General features: G+C 35.8%; 1 pseudogene; it reads left to right on the top strand.

Annotated features, from left to right (window-relative positions):
- The first annotated feature begins 325 nt into the window (after window positions 1-325).
- On the top strand, window positions 326-21,811 carry LOC149220336 (ATP-dependent zinc metalloprotease FTSH 8, mitochondrial-like; annotated as a pseudogene).
- Window positions 21,812-22,257: the final 446 nt, after the last annotated feature.

The raw sequence follows: 22,257 nt of genomic DNA, 5'->3' as shown, positions 1-22,257 counted from the left end.
TGTTATGGGAGTTTTTGTATAGGATTAGGGTTTGGGGTTTACATTTGGAAATTTTGGAAAGGGAACTTAGGATAGGGAATTAATGAACTTAGGGGGGTAGGGGAACTTAGGGAATAATGAAAACAAGGGACAAATGAGATGAGGGAGTGAACTTAGTGACAAAACAGTGAATTGAAACCCTAGCAACAAGTTTCTTTGAGGTATTTTAAAAGGTAGGGTTTGATTGTTTTACACAAGCACCATGAAACACACACCATCAAACAATCATCAAACTTGGATACAAAACAGATTTGAAGACTCTACCTACTTGTATGAAGACCGATCGATGCAATTTTCGGCGATTGGAGCGAGCTTGGAAGTTTTTCGGGCTCTTTGGCTGTGTGCGCTGCGCAGCACGCCCAATGCACCGCGCCCTTGTAAAAATGAACTAAGTGCTGAGGCCCAGTGCGCCGCGCCGGCTGTATGCGTCGCGCCTCCTGCCCAGTGTGCCATGCCGGTAATCTTACAACGATTTTCACCCAATTTCTCACTTGCTCACCAAAATTTCTCTATCTTTCTTCTCTTTTGCAAATGAACTTATCCAATGAATGAATAGCTTATAAACAAAGAGATTTTGAAATTTTGGCTCATGAAACCCACATTCATAATGTTTTGGATTTGACTTTATCTTTAAACTCAGTTTTTGGACTTTTTCACTTCTTTTTAGCTTTTGTGATGAACTAAATGACCTGTGCTTTGTTTGTCTTGTAGGTGTTGGAGCTTCTGGGGCTAAGGAAGGAAACCAGGATCACAGATGAAGAAATTTACAACGAGAAAAACAAAATTTTCATAATTTTTTACAATAAAGGCTAAATACTCTGTTTTTTCCTCAAAACAGAGTTTTGAGGAAAAATACATTTTGAACACTTGATGACGAATTTTATTGATTTTGAAACATCCTCATGGCCTGTTGGTAATTATTGAACACTCTGACACATTTTTTGACAAAACCCTATAAAACCCTAGACCTAATTGGCCAAGAAACCCTAAAAATAACCTTTGCAATATTTAAGATAAAAGGAAGACTGTATATGCTTTTTTAATCAACAAACATGAGCCAACATGTAGATAACGTGAGGGAAACTGTAGGAATGCCACTACCGTGAAATGATCTATGCGCCTAATGGAATGGAAATGACTGGGCGGGACACCTAATATGGAATGCAACAAGAGGATTTGACTCTGATGGATGGATGAAAATACCGACTCTAACGCTCATAATGTGATATCATTTCCTCCATAAAAATTTACCAAGTGACAATTTCCTTACAAGAGAAAAGCCATAGATGCCATACAAACTGATTAGGGTTCTGAATATAAAGTTGTAATGCGTACCTTTTGTGTTTTTGCACATTATGGAGATCAAAATATTGCTCCATCTGTAGTATCCATGTTACGGGATCCTTGCCATCAAACTTCCTCATATCAATTTTTGGAATATGGTGGGTCTTCAATCCAATGTTAGAGTCTATAAAATTATGATTAATATTTCTTTTGTTCTCATCATGATTTTCCTCTACTACCTTTTCACCCATTAGGAAGAATTTATTGTAGCAAAATTTTCAAGTCTCTCTTCAAATATTCCATGTTTCCTTTCAATTTTTCTTCTATACCATCGATCTTAGCTTCTGTTACTTTTTGTGAGAATGAAATTTGTTTCACTTGGTCTCGCAATTTTGATATATCATGTTGCATTTCTTCCTCTTCTACATGTGTTATAGTAGAGCTTTTAGGTTTCTTACTAGGTGTTTCCATTTTCTTTCTTCAACGCATCAACATAGAAAATTTAGGGGCAAATCTTAGCCCAAGGGCGAAATTTAAGGGGTTTTATATTTTGGAAGGGTGAATTTTTTATATTACATGCATTTTCTATAGTTAGCCCAAAATTTATTTTAAAAATCAATAATTATTATATTTTAGCCATAAAAAATAAAGGGGATAAACAATGCAAAGGCTTAATTTGCCTGATTTGTGAGTTAGATTTTCCTGCAATCACCCCAACTTCCTGGTTTCCAGGTCGTATTTGGTTGCAATCGCCTCTACCATGGTTGCAATCACCTCTACCATTCCCAAAAATCAAGGTTGAAATCGCCTCTACCATTCCAAGAAATCGAGGGTAGGGTTGAATTCAGGGGATTCACCTGTATCAATTAGATAGTCTCCATTGTTGAGCTGAGAGAGTGTAAGATGTGTGAGTGTGAAGTCTACAGTGCGGGTGTGTCCTTTGTCTAATGCACTCTTATTCGAGGCAAAGTGGTGAGCCCTTGTACTATGTTAATGTTTTTGTAGAAAATCCTTCGATTTTCTCACCAACAGGGTTGGACGAATTGTACTCTAATAATTTTTTGTGGAAATCCTTTATTTTGTTAGTCAGAAGGGTTGCACAAATTGTTTGGTTGGTTCTCAAGATTTGAGTGATGTTATGGATCAAAGAGCCCCATCACAAAAGCGGGATGAGATTTAGGAGAGGGTCATTTAGTCAGGACCTAGATAAACCGTTACCTAGGATGAGACTTTGGGTTTTGCGAAAAGGGTAACCTGCACGTCGACTTACATCGAATTTCTTACTTTTAGATATGTTAGGTGAAGTCTATATTCTGGTCCACTTTTTGTTTTTCTTTTTAGTTTGTATGATAGAGAAGATTCCTCCTTACTTCCATATGGAGGTAGAAGAAGGAGATACCGAGTGACCTCCTTGTTTAAGCACATCTTCAATAGGATACTGTGAAGCGCCACTTATTAGAACTGAACTATTTCACATTTCCTATGGGAACACCTTTTTTCTGTGCTTTCAGGTTTTCCCATAGCCATTGGTATATCTATTTTATATTTTTCTTCTAGTGATTAGTTTTTCATCTTTGATATGTTTGGTTGCATGCACAACTATTTTTCAAAAGTCTTAGATGTGTGCATTTTCTTAAAGTTTTATTTGTTTGTGTATAGCAGGCATTGTAGCAAGGAGGACATCATATGTTGGGATGCAAAGTGGTTTAGGCATAGGTGGACCTAGAGGCAAGGGTGGTCGTGGACTCTTTAACATTGGAAAATCTAATGTGACAAAGCTAGACAAAAATTCAAAGGACAAGGTTTGTATTCCAAAATATTTCACATGTCTTCTGTTGTGGAATTTTTGTTTCCTTATCTAAAGTTTTTAATTATAGACCTGTATCTCAATGTTTCAGAACAAAATATTCTTATAGAAAATGTTATATATTCTGTTTGGCCTTGTATCAGTATGGTGCCAGTTGCATGAATACACCAAATTAAGGCCTCAACTGCTATGATGCAACTTAAAATTTTGAATTTATAAGACGTAGATGTTTTAGCATCATATTACAATGTAAGATCGGTTATTTCTCTCCCTTGCTGATTGTTATGAGACTCTTTCACATTTTATGCCTTTATTTTCTTATATGTATGTTGTTGAGCTTGTCTACATTTTATTCCACATTTGTTTATACTTTTGAATGCCATCTATTTTTTTGTTACTTCACGGTACAATACATGTTGTCTTAATGTACGTTGCAAGTTTTCTTAGTGTTCTCTGTTCTGGGTTGGATACTTGTATTGATATGCACACTACCTATTTCTCTTTAGTATGTTTTTATTATTCTTTCATAGAGAAATTCAGCACTTTGTAATGGTCCTGTTAAACATTTACCAGTTTTCATACAATAAAATTTCTTCATGTTGTGCCACTTGATTTCAACTTCCAAATTTTTAGTTTGCAAGTTCAGTCACATATGCTACACGTTTCCTGCATTGTGATCAAGGTCTTATTTAAGGATGTAGCTGGTTGTGATGAAGCAAATCAAGATATCATGGAGTTTGTGCATTTTCTTAAAAATCCTAGAAAGTACCAAGAGCTAGGAGCTAAAATTCCAAAAGAAGACCTTTTAGTGGGTCCTCCTGGCACAGGGAAAACTATGTTGGAAAAAGATACAACATGGGAAGTGTTTTGTTGTACAAAAACCACCCATTTCATTAAAATTTTTTACACAAGGTCATAATATGAAATGGGTCCCTTTTAAAAATAAACCTAGTTAAATGTGTGAATAAAATGGTATCTACCTCATCATAAGGAAAATTCTTGTTAAAGCCCCGATGTAAATAAATCATGTTATACAAACCTTTGAAATAAGAAATAAAGTGTTTCTTTATAAAATTTAAAAAATCATTCAATATTGCGATAAAGCGATCAGAGATCGCATATCGCAATATTAAAAGAAACACACATAAAACAACAACCCCCAATCCTCTGACCCAAAAAAGGTAATCGCAATTGGTAGATCGGGGAAAACAAATGCCAACGCACAATAAAGAAGAACCCCTCAACTCCTTTAATGCGATAAAGCAAATCGCAATCAGCAAATCGGCAGTCTCGGTGATAAATGAATATATCTAAAGAAGCCTAACCAAAAACTCCCGATGCGATAAAGCTAATCGCAATCGACAATCGGCATTCAGCGGAGTCACATGATAAAGATATGAGAGATCATGCAAAATCCCGACTGTGATCTATTAATTGGGCGCACATCTCGAAAAGCAAATATACATTAAAGGAAGTTTGCATGCATTATATTATATCACCTTTCGGTGATTGAAGATATTTAAAGCAAGTTTTAAAAGCCTTCCCTTTGACATTCCCGATCGCCGATCTGCAATTTATTGCTGATCGTTGATTAATAAAATCTAAGGCACACTTAAAACAATCATTCGGCATATAAACGACATGATGGGCATTTATGAGGTTATTTACCACGATTGACAGTTTAAACGACTATTAAATACTGCAGTTAAGGATGGATCTTTCAAAGGATTTCATCCGTGGTAATCCTTAACTATATTTTATTTTATACTAATCGACATAATTCTATTCATATTGGCTTGAAACAACATTTTTCTGTATCACTATTTGAAACTATTTGTGCAGAATACTTCGGAAACCAGAGAACCAGAGAAAATGGTTAAGAAATCAAAGAAGTCCACAGCATCAGATCACCCAGTCAAATATCCCAGACCAAGAAAAAAAGGATTAATCTCAGATAGGATGTGCCTTGGTCTAGGAAACACGAGCTGGGAGAGCATTTACAATCTGATAGAAGCGGAGGAGCCTGAGGAATTATCAGAGGAATCAATAGCTAATTCAACTAACAAATCGGAAGGAACTCTTAAAGAATTGGCTTGTTCCTATCTTCACAGGATAGCAGCGTGAGCTAAAATCCTGCCATATACTGACGTAGTGAGATGGGTGGTAGAGGAAATTCCAGTCTCAGATAGAACATTTTGCACAACTAATGGGAGGATATTCGGCTCATTTTAGCCAGAGGATCTTAGGAAAATGTATCACTTACCTCAACCTGAGAAGCGATACAACAAAGCGTTCTTGGAGGCGTTTTCACAGGAGATTGATTTAGAATCAGCCCCGATAAAGCAATGGAGACATTCTCCTGAAAAGCACAAGCACAAGTCATCGGGTAAGTACTCTGTTGACTCTTTGGCTTCCCATTATTGTTATGCTGGGGATATGATGCGTAGTATGTGGGGAATACATGATTCGGCTAAATTTACCATAGAAATGGTACCCCTAATGGAAGTTGCAATCAATGGCTATGTGATGGATTGGGGAAATATTTTGTTTGATAAACTAGCCACAACAATTCTAGAGTACAGGACAAATGCACGTAAAACTACCAGGACCATTCCCCCTTTCTATTACAGTGCATACATTATGGATACTATTTGTTTCAATTCTGAATTTCCATTACTCGGATGGAGATGGACTCCCCAAGACCCTAAACCAATCCATATTTATCATGAGCAGTTATGGAAGGCTCACTACAAAAATCATTTGTATAAAATTTGTAATGGTTTTATTTTGCCTGTGTATTATTCTATTTTCAATAAGCCTGCCCCCAGAATTTCCCAAGAAGTAGGGATTGACTTGACTGCAGTAGGTAATTGGTTTGGGGAAGAAAAATTCACCTATGTAAGGCTTTCGGTAGCCTTACTAAGCCCCATGTTCTCCCCTTGTATGTGCCTGATAAATTATTAGCTCAGGATTTGGCTTATGAAATAACAGTAGAAGGGACATCAAAAACCCTTAGAAATTTTAAGAAATAGGTATGGCCTATATTCCCTTTACGATGCGATGTTTTCACTCTTCATGATTACAATCACACAGAGAAGGAAACAAGAAAGATACAAATGCTGAATCTTGCCACAATTCCTAACAGGCAATATGATCCAAGAAAGGTTGCCTATAATGTTCTTGAACAAGCCAAACTTACAAAATTCGATCATGAGAAGGATGACTTCGATGATCTATTTTCTTCAGCTGAATCATTATTTCAGGTTAAAGCATTGGCCAGGATCAGGTATCAAGATGAAGGGCTAGAAACATTTAATATGCTTAGAGACCAGAGGTTGCAAACTCTGCCTCTAGACCTATTAGCCACCACCCCGATAGTACAGTCAAGCGAAACTAAATAACAAACTATTGACAAAGCTCCTGCAGTGGTAAAGTTCCCGAGAAAGAAAAAACACCAGAGTAGGAGCAAGAACAAGAAGAGGTCAGTGAACTCATTAATACAGACATTCATATTGATCCTAAGTTACTCAAAGAATGGCAACAGTTTGCTTCAGTCATAAGTAATACTGAAGCTATACAGGGATTTAGCATGCCTGAAGTAACGACTGGTCAGAAGACAACAACTAATACGGTTTCCACTAAAGGAACCAACGGCCCACCAATGACTTAAAAGGATGTAGAGATGATTCCAAAAGACCCATCTGATGAAATTATTCTGAATATAGAAGAAATACCACCTTTGGATGTATTTTATTGCCCTAAGCATAGAGCTGTGATAAAGAGGCAAAGGAAAAAGAGAAAACTTGATCAATCTTCTCTTTTTCCTACATAGATGGAAATAACTAATGTGGTATGGAGAGAGGAAGTCAACCCTTCCGAAGATCTTACTAAACTCTCTTAGTATGTCGGTGCATATACAACAGCTACTATGGACAAGGCATTGGAAGTCAGAAATTTGCTTAAAGAAAAGGATCAAGCGATCATCTTAGTGGAGACACAGGTACAAGAAAAACAATAGAGGATAGAGCAGTTAGAGCAGCAGTTGGCAGCGCAACAGTAATCAAACAACCAATTAAATGAGCAACTACTCAAAGAGAAACAGAGAATAGATCAAGATGCAGTTCAGAAACAGAAGGAGCTATCTCTAGCATTGAACAAGCTTAAGATAATGAATGAACAGTTGAGAAAAACAAAAGATGAACATATTGCTCAACTGTCATCACAAATAGAAAGGTTCAAAAAGTTTCCTCAAGTCGAGGAATTCAAATCAGAGGCTCTCCAAATAACTAAAGCATTATCTACTCAGTTGAACTTGTTATGTAATAATATTTCTCTTGTTCCTCCCTTCTGTGAAATTTCCTCATCTATGATTGATAAGTCAGTTGAAGACAGACAAAAGTTGGAACAGGCAGATGAAACACTAACAGAGTTTCTTGCTTGGCAAGACACCAAGGAAGGACAAGCCACAAATCTGCCTCAAATTCTGGAATCACACAAGGAAATCCTATTCCTTGAGTGGCAAACTCAACTGATGAAGGCAGAAAGGGCAACATCAAGATGTAGATCGGCAACTGGTAATCTAGTGGAATTAATTAATGATACTCTGTATTTGTCAAACTTAATCTCAGAATGCACTCCAGGGAAATTACCATCAGTCAAAGAATTGGAACAAACATGGAAAAAGGAGTTAAAAAAGAGGGAGAGATTAATCGCAGGCATCCATACTTTAACATGGGAAACCTTTTAGTTCTTCCTTGTGAAACCATATTGCCAAAGGACAACAATCAAATGCCTAACAGATGCAATCAGTTGTATGATTCCTGAAATTACTGATGCCACATATACTGCACAACTACATTCATGTATGAGTCACCCTCCAGAGCTGCATCCAATGCTCACTATATGCTAGCTCGAGCTAAAGAATAGCCAGCCAAAACAATGAATCATTCTTACCAACTACAAGCATTTCTATTTCAAGAATATTTTCATATATTTATGATTTGGTTATACCAGCTCACAACATTTTTTTTCATAGTTAGTTAGTTTAGATAGTATTTATAGATCCTTTCATGTTTTTAGAAAGGGTCCTCAATTTTTTGTATTAAGACTTGGATCGGGAGTTTCACTACTATGCTTCCTATATATATATATATATTTTATGAAGACTGGACCTGAATTCTGAATTTTAATGGAGAGTACTTTTATGGGATATGCACTATTGGTTTTTTGTGAAAGTATTTCTAAGTTGAAAGACAGGATCTGAATGCGATTGATATCGAAGGGGATTCAAATTACATATGGTACTATTATCTATGTCTTTATTTCATACTTTTATATGAATCAACATTTATTCATTTTTGCTATCATTTGATATATGTATGTGCTTTCATAACAGTCCTTTAGCTTATCACTATTGAATGTTTAAGGATTGTTACTTATTTATTCATATTTATGTCAATGGTATATGAAGAAGGGTGCAATAATGTTTTAATTATTACTTTTTTCAACTACTTGAACAAAGTAATTATCATATGAATGAATATTTTTGTTAAAAAATAGAGTCATCTACATGCCTACTTTTCAATAAGAATCACCAAGAATTGCACTAAACCAGAGATTTCCCAGGATAGATTAGTTGTTTATATTTTTGCATATTAGGACAAAACATCCATCATTACCATTAGATAATATAAAAACAATCACTTATCTATCCTACTTACAAAATCATTGGGAAACTGGTCCCATTATATCAAGTCGGAGCCACCACACCAAACGGAAAAGGAGTTGCCTTTAAGGTCCAGACTGGGTGGTTTTCCTCGATTTCGATGCAACAATATTTGATGCATAAACATTTTTGGCACTAGAAGGAGGGCATGAACTATGAATGGCAAGAAAATCCAAATCTACAATCCATTCTGAGAGTAAATCTCCCTCTACCTCTCCTCCGACTTCTCCTTTGCATACTGGAACTCCAGTCTTCAAGCGAGAAGTAGAGGAAACAACTACCACTGCTCAACCCCAAAATATCCCAGATAAATTAAGTCCCGAATCTCCCAAAGTATAGTCTCTTATCCACAAACTTCAAGGATTCTCAATATCACCACAGAAATCTGAGGTATCCCAAGGCAGTGTGATTTCGTAATTCATTCCTCCTCACCCCCTCACTAGACTTCAGAGTGAAAATCTTGGTATTGAACCTAATGAGTTACCTTTGCCCAAAAGGAAAAGAGCAAGGAAAACAACTACAATATATGATAGTGAAACTTTCTCATCATCATCCTCCATTTCATCTTCTCCATTGCAAAGTCAACCATCCACTCCCCCACTCCAAATTGTCGTTCAACAGGGAATTGGAACTTCAACATCAGCCTCTCAACTTTCTGGAACCATAATATCTACTTCCCAACCATCTAGAACTTCATTGGCATTATCATCTACTATTAGCTTGACAATGGCACAAAATCCATGGAGTAGCCCTCGTGCAGTCACTATGCCTGCACCTTTGCACCCATTGCCCGCACATCCTGAAAAATGGTTGCCAAAATTTAATCCAGATGTAGGCATACTAGCAGATGAACACATTAACAACTTTATGTTGTCAGTTAACCTAAAAGGAGTTATAGAAGAAGATGTGGTTGTTAGGCTTTTCCCTTATACCCTACAAGCATCAGCTGGATCTTGGTATTTTTCTTTACCATCAGGATCCATTACTAGTTGGAATATTTTCCAAGAGTAGTTCTTGACTAAATACAGTGATGACAGATCTGTAGCAACATTAATCAAAGATCTTTCAAATCTTAGGACAGAGTCCAAAGAACCTATAAAGGAATTCAATTCGAGGCTCAATAAACTCTTGAATAAGATCCCGACCACCTCTAAGCCTAGTGAACAAGTTAGAAGTGAATGGCATATAATAGCTTTACCTTCAAACATAGCTATATTTGTAGATAGAGTTGGCAAACCTACTCTAGCAGAAAATATGAAAGAGGCAATTGCTGTGGAAAAATGTATCATCGCCTTAGAAAAGAAAGCTGTTCTTGAAGACAGAAAATCTAAAAAATTCTCTTTCAAAGATGATTCAAAGAAGAAAATGGCTAAAGATCCATATGATATGGATCTCAAGACTTTATCAAACGAAATGGTAGAAATGAAGAAGCAAGTAGCTGAGACTTCAACCAAAAACCATTTAGAAACTTCAAAAAGCCAAAATCAAAAACTCTGAATGCTATATCCAATGCAGACTTAGACCCCAAAGAAGACGAAGAAGAAGAGACAGTCTTATCATCTGAAGAACAAGAAGAAGAGGTAACTGTAGAATGCCATGGTATGTGGGACTTCATTTTGCCTAATTCTGATACAGAAAATGAACAGGAAGCTTTCCCTGTAACTACCAGAAGTAAAGGCACTCCTAAACCTGTTCAAGTAAATCAAAAGAAAAGGAACATGGGTACCACTACAAAAGAGAAAACTCCCATAAAGAAATATGCGGCCGCACCTTCTCAAAATCAGCCATCAGCTTCAAATCCACCTACAACAGCTAAAACATTAGTAGTTACAGACTCTATGGACTACAACGTTATTGAAGACATGAAGAAAACAAAGGCAAATATCACTATGTTTGAACTTAGTAAACTCAAACATCAACAAAATTCGTTGCTTAAGGAGTTAGATGCAGTACCTTCTTCTCCTCTTCCTAATGTTGTGTTATCCAAAGCTGCTAATGAAACAGGTAAACCACCTCCTGGTAGAGTAGAAGCTATTGATTCTGTCCTAATAGGAGATAGATCAAATTCCCATACTCCTCCTTTTCTCTTAACCTATGAGATCTATAATAGAAATTTTCACAACTATTTAATTGACTTAGGGGCTTCCTCGAATATAATGCCACCTTCAGTTCGTTCCAAAATGAACATTGAACCCCAAAAGTTTGCAATCCATATTGTACAGTTTGATATAACTAAGGTCCAGGTATTAAGAGAAATCAACTCAGTTACCATTAGATTATCAGCTGACCCAAGAGTGGTTCAGAGAATTGATATTTTAATCGCTGATATCCTTGAATTCTATGGTTTGATTTTGAGTAGAGACTGGTCCAAGAAACTTCATGGTTATATTTCCACCGATTGGTCTCATATGTGGCTACCTTATAAAGGCAAGCCAAATCAGATAAAGATTGATCGGGGAAACATATGACTCATACTGTCACTAAGTTTGAACAAGAAAACCAACCAATAGAATTCAACAACAAAATTCTGGGTAATTACTCATCCGAATCATTCTTTGGCAATTTTACTGCTCAATCATCACCTTTCTCAGTTAATAGTTTCACATCTCAAATTGAAATTTTTTCTCAAACAGATACAAAAAGGTGTGTTAAAGTTACTGAGGAAACTGTAAATAAGATTGTAGATAAATCTTTGTTTGGGTCATTATATTTTGATGGGTCTAAATCTAATGAAGGTGCAGGAGCAGGATGTATTTTAGTTAGCCTTGAGGGAAAAAAGACCATGTTATCATGCAAATTAGAATTTGAATGCACAAACAATACTGCTGAATATGAAGCCTTGATTCAAGGAATTTATAAAGCAATTGGTCTTAAAGTTCTATATTTGAAAGTGTTCGGTGACTCTGAAATTGTTCTAAGACAAGTCAGAAATACTATACATTGCATTTCTAGTCACCTTAAACATTATCAATCCTTGGTACAAGACCTTATATCTCATTTTTTAGCATTCAATATTTCTCCCATCCCTAGATCCCAGAATGTCGCAGTAGACTTACTAGCAAATGTTGCTTCTAAGCTCCTTCCATCCAAAGATTACAGTCCCGATAGATTTTCAGTAGAGTTAATTTTTAGACCATCGATTCCTGATAAAGTCACTAACTAGTGAGTGTTCAATCATGATGATGACATTTTAAATTTCTTAACTTCCAATAAGTCCTATGATGATCCAATTATCGATAAAAGTGATCATGATCTTCAAATGAAAGAAAAGCTTGAAGAAAACTCAATACCCAAACCAATGGTCAAACTTGAAGATCTTTATGACATCAAAGACAGGTTTAAACAAGTTACCAATTCAAAGCTCCAAAGTTCTACTTTGAGATTTGAATTAATAAACCTTGGTACTGAGGATAATCCACAAAACATCAATTTGGGATTAGGACTTACTTCGGAATAAAGGATTACATTTGTCAGATTATTGCATAAATATAAAAGCGTCTTTGCTTGGAAATATGATGATTTGAAAACATATGATACATCTATCATACAACATACAATTCCAATGCTTTCTGAACAAAAACCAGTACAATAGAAATTAAGGAAGATTCATCCTAACTTAGAGAGTCAAATAAAAGCTGAATTAAACAAACTCTTGAAAGCCAAAATAATTTTTCCTATTAGACATTCAAATTGGGTGTCCAACATGGTGCGAATAAGGAAGAAAAATGGTGACATTAGAATTTGTATTGATTTCAGAAATCTTAACAAAGCAAGTCAAAAGGATAACTTCCCTCTACCAACAATGGAGCAAACTCTCCATTCAGTAGCTGGCTCTGAATTAATGTCCTTCTTAGATGGTTTTTCAGGGTATAACCAAATCTTGGTGCACCCCGATGACAGACTTAAGACTACTTTCAGAACCAAGTGGGGAACTTATGCCTATCAAAAAATGCCTTTCGGGTTAATTAATGCTGGAGCTATGTTCCAAAGAGCGATGGACATAGCATTCAAAGGTCTAATTAATAAATCAGTAGTTGTCTATTTAGATGACATTACTGTTTTCTCTAAGAAAAGATCAAGTCATTTGCATGATTTGAAACAGATCTTTGAACGCTGCAAAAGGTATGGCATTTCACTCAATCCTAAGAAGTCCTTTTTTGCTGTTGACCAAGGTAAACTCTTGGGCTTCATCATTTCAAAAGATGGTATTCATATTGATCCAGATAGAATTACATAGATTTTTGAGATTCCATTCCCACATAATAAAAAATAAAAGCAATCATTTTTAGGTCAGATTAACTTTGTAAAAAGACTTGTTCCATATTTTTCACAGATTGTTTTACCATTACAAACCATGGTCAAGAAAAATTCAGTGTTTAAATGGGGGCCTATAGAAAAAGAGGCGTTTGATTCCATCAAAAAATCAATCATAAATGCCCCTGCTTTAAGCACTTCTATTTTTCAAATCATTTCATTTTATATGCTCTTGCATCTGATTCATCTTACGCAGCAGTGCTGACACAAATCAACATTCAAAACTTGGAAGCACCAATTTTATTTTATAGTTCAAACCTTCAAGGTGCTAACTTAATTAATCTGAAGTTGAAAAAGAAGCCTTTGCTGTATACAAAGCCATTAAACATTACAGACCCTTTCTCTTAAAGGCTCGCACCAAAGTTATAGTCCCTTTTTCAGCAGTAAGACAGTTACTAGTTCAAAGGGAATTGGGAGAAAAAGGGCAAATTGGGTCACAACATTACAAGAATATTACTTGGAAATTAAACCATCAAAGATTGTCAAAGGCCAAGGTTTTTGCAGGTTGTTAGCAGGAGCTTCTAATATTCAGGAACATGAAGGTACAAATGATACTGAAGAAATCAATCAAATAAGTACCACTAATCTTGAATCCTAGTATGCAGATTTGATATTCTATTTGAAAAATGGATATGCTCCTCCTAATCTTTCCTATAAGAACAAGCATGCCATAATACTGAAAGCAAAAAACTTCATGATTGTTGATGATGTGCTGTTTAGATGGAATTATGATTCAATTTTGTTAAGATGCTTAGAAAAACGTGAAGCGCAAAAGGTCTTGCAGGAGCTACATGATGGTCCTATAGGAGGAAATTTTGGAGATGATACAACAGCCCACAAAATCATTCATGCTGGATATTACTGGCCCACCTTGTTTAGAGATACTCATGAATATGTAAGGAAATGCCAAATATGTCAAACTACCAGTGGAAGACAAAGGAAGCCAGCTTTTCCTTTGCAGCGAGTCAACATTGAACAACCTTTTGAACAATGGGGATTGGACATCATTGGAGAAATCACTTCACATTCATCCAAATAGCATAGGTATATCCTTACAGCTACTGATTACTTTACTAAGTGGGTTGAAGAAATTCCTTTGAAGATAGAAAACTCTGTGGCAATCATTGAATTCATAGATCAGTCCATTATTACCATGTTTGGTGTTCCAAACAATCTTATTTTTTATAATGCATCTTATTTCTCTGGTAATTCTATTCTTCAATTTTCCATAAAAAGAGGATTCAAATTGAAATATTCTACAAACTACTACCCTCAGGGTAATGGTTTAGCAGAATTTACCAATAATAATCTTATCAAAGCCATTAAGAGAACTATTGAGCAGAATCATAAAAACTGGCATAAGTCTTCGATATTTGCACTATGGGCAGACCTTATAACACAGAAGACCTCAATAGGAACTTCTCCATATAATATAGTGTATGGGAAGGAAACTGTCATACCATCAAACTTAGTACTTCCATCACTAGCTTTAGTGCAGTTTATTGAAGAAAGTCCCTCATCTTCTATTCAATTGAGACATGATCAGATCTTGAAATTAGAAGAAGAAAGGGAGAAAGCTTGAATTACACATGCAAAGCATCAACAAATTCATAAGTCTTCTTTTGACACAGCTTCAACTGGCTCAAAACATTTACAAATTAGTGATCTGGTTTTGAAATGGGACAAAGCCCATGAAGATAAAGGAAAACACACAAAGTTTCAAAAATGTGACTTGGACCATTCCAAATCAGCAAGAAGATAGGCCCTTCTACGTTCATATTGAAAGATATATCAGGAAAGAGAGACTCTCTTCATGTTAATGGGCTTATTCTGAAAAAATTCTTCAATTGAGGAGGTAACCCCTTCTCCCTTTGTAAATATTCAATTTTCATCAGGATTGGTGTGAATAATTAGTTATTTTTAGGAAACAACATTGTGAATAGCCTTCCGTTGGTCTTTACTATATTTAATAAGTTACTCAAAAGAAAATATTTTTAATATTTACTTTTAAGAAATGGAAGCCTTAAATGAAAAAGAAAATTCTAGGAAATTAGGTATAATTGGATTCTGAAACCCCCATTTTATTTTTGTAAAATCTTCTCAAAACTCAGAAATACTGTAAATCATTCTAAAGTTTTAGAAACCTAAAAATGGTTATCAATACAAAACAAAGATTGATTCAATTTTAGCATCTTCAACTCTAAAAAAATGTCATCTATGTTCTCTTAAGGAGAAAATTGTTCATCCCATCTATCAAAGTTTATAGTTTTTCAGAGTGTAATTCTAAAATATATTTGATATAAAAGATAAGAGGTCTTATTACAAGCCTACTTACCATGATCATAGGGGAATATTTCAACTGACATTACCAACACTGCATACCAAAACAGGGTAATGGCTTATAATTATAAGACAAGGGGTCTCATCACGAGCCAGCTTGTTCAGTTAAACTACAACCAATGAATGGCATTGTCAACAGCTGGCCACCAAACCAAGACAATGGCTTTTTATCTTGAAAAATAAAGGAATAAGGAAAAAAGAAAATGCAATACAAAAGATGTGGAAACATATCTTTTGGATTCATTCTTTTTAATTATACTCTAAAATGGATGGGAAAATGAATGATTAAATGGTTAAAAGGTAACCCTGCCGAGACTATGAACGTTTGCTGGAAGCAGTGGCTCTACCCATGAAAATGGAGTCATTATACAAGCTAAGTTGATGAAGTCTTTTGTTTTATCATTATCAACCAAGTAGGGTTTACTTAAAATTTAGAATGTATTTAATTTTGAGATAAGAGAGAAATAGCAAAAATAGTCTTCATTATATTCAGAATTTGTGATTACCTAGTTATATTAGATTTTCTCTGTCTGTTAAAGTTTTCAGATTGAGAAAGTTAAAGTATTATATTATTTTCTTAGTGATAACTGTTTCTTCCAGTGAATCGCCAATTGTTGTGCTGTACAACAACCCCCCATTTCATTAAAAAATTTTACACAAGATCATAATATGAAATGGGTCCCTTTTAAAAATAAACCTAGTTAAATGTGTGAATAAAATGGTATGTACCTCATCATAAGGAAAATTCTTGTTAAAGCCCCGATGTAAATAAATCATGTTATACAAACCTTTGAAATAAGAAATAAAATTTTTCTTTATAAAATTTAAAAGATCATTCAATATTGCGATAAAGCGATCAGAGATCACATATAGCAATATTAAAAGAAACACACATAAAATAACACCCCCCAATCCTCCAAAACAAAAAAGGTAATCGCAATCACCAGAATAGGGAAAACAAATGCCAACGCACAATAAAGAAGAACCCCTCAACTCCTCCGATGCGATAAAGAAAATCGCAATCAAAAAATCGACAGTATCAGTGATAAAGGAATATATCTAATGAATCCTAACCAAAAATTCCTGATGCGATAAAGCTAATCGCAATCGGCAATCAGCATTCGGCAGAGTCACATGATAAAGATATGAGAGATCATGCAAAATCCTGACTGCGATCTATTAATTGGGTGCACATCTCGAAAAGAAAATATACATTAAAGGAAGTTTGCATGCATTATATTGTATCACCTTTCGGTGATCAGAGATATTTAAAGCAAGTTTTAAAATCCTTCCCTTTGACATTCCCAATCGCCGATCAACGATTTATCACTGATCGTCGATTAATAAAATCTAAGGCATGCTTAAAACAATCATTCAACATATAAACGACGTGATGGGAATTTATGAGGTTATTTACCACGATTGATAGTTTAAACAACTATTCAATATTGCAGTTAAGGATGGATCTTTCAAAGGATTTCATCCGTGGTAATCCTTAACTATATTTTATTTTATGCCAATCGACATAATTCTATTCATATTGGCTTGAAACAGCATTTTTTTGTATCACTGTTTGCAACTGTTTGTGCAGAATTCTTTTGAAACCAGAGAACCAGAGAAAATGGGTAAGAAATCAAAGAAGTCCACAACATTAGCTTCCACAACATCAACTCACCCAGTCAAAGATCCCGGACCAAGCAAAAAAGGATTAATCTCAGATACGACGTGCCTTGGTCTAGGAAACACGAGCTGGGACAGCATTTACAATATGATAGAAGAGGAGGAGCCTGAGGAATTATCAGAGGAAGCCACAATTGATTCAACTAACAAATTGGAAGGAACTCTTAAAGAATTGGCCTGTTCCTATCTTCACAGGATAGTAGTGCGAGCTAAAATCCTGCCATATGTTGACGTAGTGAGATGGGTGGTAGAGGAAATTCCAGTCTCAGATAGAACGTTTTTCATAGTTGATGGGAGGATATTGGACTCATTTCAGCTGGAGGATCTCAAGAAAATGTATCACTTACCTCAACCTGAGAAGCGATACAACAAAGCGTTCTTGTAGGCTTTTGCACAGGAAAATGATTCAGAATCAGCCCTGATAAAGCAATGGAGACATTTTCCCGAAAAGCACAAGCACGAGTCATCAGATAAGTACTCTTTTGACTCTTTGGCTTCCCCTTATTTTTATTCCGGGGCTATTATGTGTAGGATGTGGGGAATACATGATTCGGCTAAATTTACCATAGAAATGGTACCCCTAATGGAAGTTGCAATCAATGGCTATGTGATGGATTGGGGAAATATTTTGTCTGATAAACTAGCCACAACAATTCTAGAGTACAAGACAAATGCAGGTAAAACTACCAGGACCATTCCCACTTTCTATTACAATGCATACATTATGGATACTATTTGTTTCAATATTTAATTTCCCTTACTCGGATGGAGATGGACTCCCCAAGATCCTAAACCAATCCATATTTATCATGAACAGTTATGGAAGGCTCACTACAAAAATCATTTGCATAAAATTTGTAATGGTTTCATTTGCCTGTATGTTATTCTATTTTCAATAAGCCTGCCCCCAGAATTTCCTAGGAAGCAGGGATTGACTTGACTGCAGTAGGTAATTGGTTCGGGGAAGAAAAATTCACCTATGTAAGGCTTTTTGGTAGCCTTACTAAGCCCCATGTTCTCCCCTTGTATGTGCCTGATAAATTATTAGCTCAGGAATTGGCTTATCAAATAACAGTAGAAGGGACATCAAAAACCCTTAGAAATTCTAAGAAACAGGTATGGCCTATATTCCCTTTACGATGCGGTGTTTTCACTCTTCATGATTATAAACACGCAGAGAAGGAAGCAGGAAAGATACAAATGCTAAATCTTGCCACAATTCCTAACAGGCAATATGATCCAAGAAAGGTTGCCTATAATTTTCTTGAACAAGCCAAACTTACAAAATTCGATCATCAGAAGGACGACTTCGATGATCTATTTTCTTCAGCTGAATCTTTATTTCAATTTAAAGCATTGGCTAGGATCAGGTATCAAGATGAAGGGCTAGAAACATTTAATATTCTTAGAGACCAAAGGTTGCAAACTCTACCTCTAGACCTATTAGCCACCACCCCGACAGTCAAGTCAAGTGAAACTAAACGTCAAACTGTTGACAAAGCTCCTGTAGTGGAAAACGTTCCTGAGAAAGAAAAAACACCAGAGCAGGAGCAAGAACAAGAAAAGGGCAGTGAACTCATTAATATAGACATTCATATTGATCCTAAGTTACTCAAAGAATGGCAATAGTTTGATTCAATCATAAGTATTGCTGAAGGTATACAGGGATTTAGCACGCCTGAAGTAACTATTGGTCAGAAGAAAGCAACTAATACGGTTTCCACTGAAGGAACCAGTGGCCCACCCATGACTCAAAAGGATGTAGAGATGATTCCAAAAGACCCATCCGATGAAATTGTTCTGAATATAGAGGAAATACCACCTTTGGATGTCTTTTATAGCCCTAAGCATAGGGTTGTGATAAAGAGGCAAAGGAAAAAGAGAAAACTTGATCAATCTTCTCTTTTGCCTGCATAGATGGAAATAACTAATGTGGTATGGAGAGAGGAAGTCAACCCTTCCGAAGACCTTACTAAACTCTCTCAGTATGTTGGTGCATATACAGCAGCTACTATGGACAAGGCATCGGAAGTCAGCAATTTGCTTAAAGAAAAGGATCAAGCAATCATCTCACTGGAGACACAAGTACATGAAAAACAACAGAGGATAGAGCAATTAGAGCAGCAGTTGGTAGCGTAGTAGCAATCAAACAACCAATTAAATGAGCAACTGCTCAAAGAGAAATAGAGAATAGATCATGATGCAGTTCATAAACAAAAGGAGCTATTTCTAGCATTGAACAAGATTAAGACAATGAATGAACAGTTGAGCAAAACAAAAGATGAATAGATTGCTAAACTGTCATCACAAATAGAAAGGTTCAAAAAATTTCCTCAAGTTGAGGAATTCAAATCAGAGGCTCTGCAAATAACTAAAGCATTATCTACTATGTTGAACTTGTTATGTAATAATATTTCTCTTGTTCCTCCCTTCTGTGAAATTTCCTCATCTATGATTGATAAGTCAGTTGAAGACAGACAAAAGTTGGAATAGGAAGATGAAACACTAACAGAGTTTCTTGCCTGGCAAGACAGCAAGGAAGGACAAGCCGCAAATCTGCCTCAAATGCTAGAATCACATAAGGAAATCCTATTCCTTGAGTGGCAAACTCAACTGATGAAGGCAGAAAGGGCAAAATCATGATGTAGATCGGCAACAGGTAATCTAGTGGAATTGATTAATGATACTTTGTATTTTTCAAACTTAATCTCAGAATGCACTCTAGGGAAATTACCATCAGTCAAAGAATTGGAACAGACATGGAAAAAGGAGTTAGAAAAGAGGGAGAGATTAATCGCGGGCATCCATACTTTAACATGGGAAACCTTTTGGTTCTTCCTTGTGAAACCATATAGTCAAAGGACAACAATCAAATGCCTAACCGATGCAATCAGTTGTATGATTCCTGAAATTACTGATGCCACATATACTGCACAACTACATTCACATATGAGTCACCCTCCAGAACTACAGTCGATGCTCACTATATGCCAGCTCAAGCCAAAGAATAGTCAGCCGAAACAATGAATCATTCTTACCGACTGCAAGCATGTCTATTTCAAGAAGATTTTCATATATTTATGATTTGGTTATACCAGCTCACAGCATTTTTATTTCATAGTTAGTTAGTTTAGATAGTATTTATAGACCCTTTCATGTTTTTAGAAAGGGTCATCAATTTTTTGTATTAAGACTTGGATCGGGAGTTGCACTACTGTGCTTCCGATATATATGTTTTTATGAAGACTAGACCTGAATTCTAAATTTTAATGGAGAGTACTTTTATGGGATATGCACTATTGCTTTTTGTGAAAGTATTTCTGAGTTGAAAGACAGGATCTGAATGCGATTGATATTGGAGGGGATTCAAATTACATATGGTACTATTATCTATGTCTTTGTTTCATACTTTTATATGAATCGGCATTTATTCATTTTTTTTATCATTTGATATATGTATGTTCTTTCATAACAAACCTTTAGCTTATCACTATTGAATGCTTAAGGATTGTTACTTATTTTTTCATATTTATGTCAATGGTATATGAAGAATAGTGCAATAATGTTTTAATTATTACTTTGTTCAACTACTTGAACAAAGTAATTATCATATGAATGAATATTTTTGTTAAAAAATAGAGTCATCTACATGCCTACTTTTCAATAAGAATCACCAAGAATTGCACTAAACCAGAGACTTCCCGGGATATATTAGTTGTTTATATTTTTGCATATTTGGATAAAGCATCCATCATTACCATTAGATAATAGAAAAACAATCACTTATCCATCCTACTTACAAAATCATTGGGAAACTGGTCCCATTATATCCAGTCGGAGCCACCACACCAAATGGAAAAGGAGTTGCCTTTAAGGTCTGGACCAGGTGGTTTTACCCAATGTCGTTGCAGCGATTTTTGAGGCATCAACAGGAAGGAGTCCCTTTTCCTTCAATTTTTGGCTTAGATTTCATGGAGATGTTTGTTGGTGTTGGACCTTCTAGAGTTAGAAGTTTGTTTGTTGAAGCTAGGCAGTCTACACCAAGTATTATCTTTATTGATGAGATCGATGCAATTGGTCGGGAAAGAGGTTGTGGAGGGTTAGCAGTAGAAAATGATGAAAGAAAAAGTACTCTCAACTAGTTGCTAGTATAAATGGATGGTTTTGGGACAACTTCAGGTGTAGTGGTGCTTGCAGGCACTAACAGACCTGACATCTTGGACAAGGCCCTTCTCAGGCCCAGTTGATTTGATCGTCAAATTTGTATTGATAAGCCTGACATAATTGGTCGGGAACAAATCTTCCAAATTTATCTGAAGAAACTTAAGCTTGACCAAGATCCAAAATACTACTCTCAACGCCTTGCTGCACTGACTCTAGGATTTTCAGTAGCAGATATTGCAAATGTGTGCAATGAGGGTGCTCTTATTGTTGTGAGGAATGAGAAGACTGAGATCAATATGTCACACTTTGAGGTAGCTATTGATAGAATTATTGGTGGTTTGGAGAAGAAAAATAAGGCTTGTTTCTTAGTTTTTGTTGTGATTCTTCATTTATTATTCTGTCTAGATTCTTCGTTTGCTATTCAGGTTCATATCACTTGGTCGTGGTTTCCTAATTGAATTCTTTTGGAGTCACTTCACTATTTTTATCTATCTACAGTTTATGCCATTGTTTTTAGATTTCATAGTTGTTACACAACATTTTGTCACTATCCCTATCCTCCCCATTCCTTGATCCTAGAGGACCTCTATAGTTAACCCTGCATGCTTTGCCTTCATGAAGAAACTCCCATCATGTCCCTCTTCATGAGCAGATCATTTCCCTTTTGCACCATTTCCCTTGAAACTTCTATTTTTCCCAGTTTACAAGACCAACGCTAATGGCCTTTGTCTTCCCTGCCCTGATGTGCAGAGATTAGCACTACTCCTCATGCTGACTGGAGTGACTGATTTGTGTTTCAGTCGCGTCGGTCCTGTTATGGAAAGTTTTTTAAATTAGAGCCAAAGTTTCTAGCTCTAGAAGCTCCGTAACAGAAGTCTGGTAAATGGTTTGGCTAGATGGAGTC

The sequence above is a fragment of the Pinus tabuliformis genome, chromosome Q (assembly GCF_031772625.1).
Source record: "Pinus tabuliformis cultivar Carrire ecotype Pingquan chromosome Q, CPIR1, whole genome shotgun sequence".
Taxonomy (NCBI): Eukaryota; Viridiplantae; Streptophyta; class Pinopsida; order Pinales; family Pinaceae; genus Pinus; species Pinus tabuliformis.
This window is presented reverse-complemented; position numbering and strand designations above follow the sequence as displayed.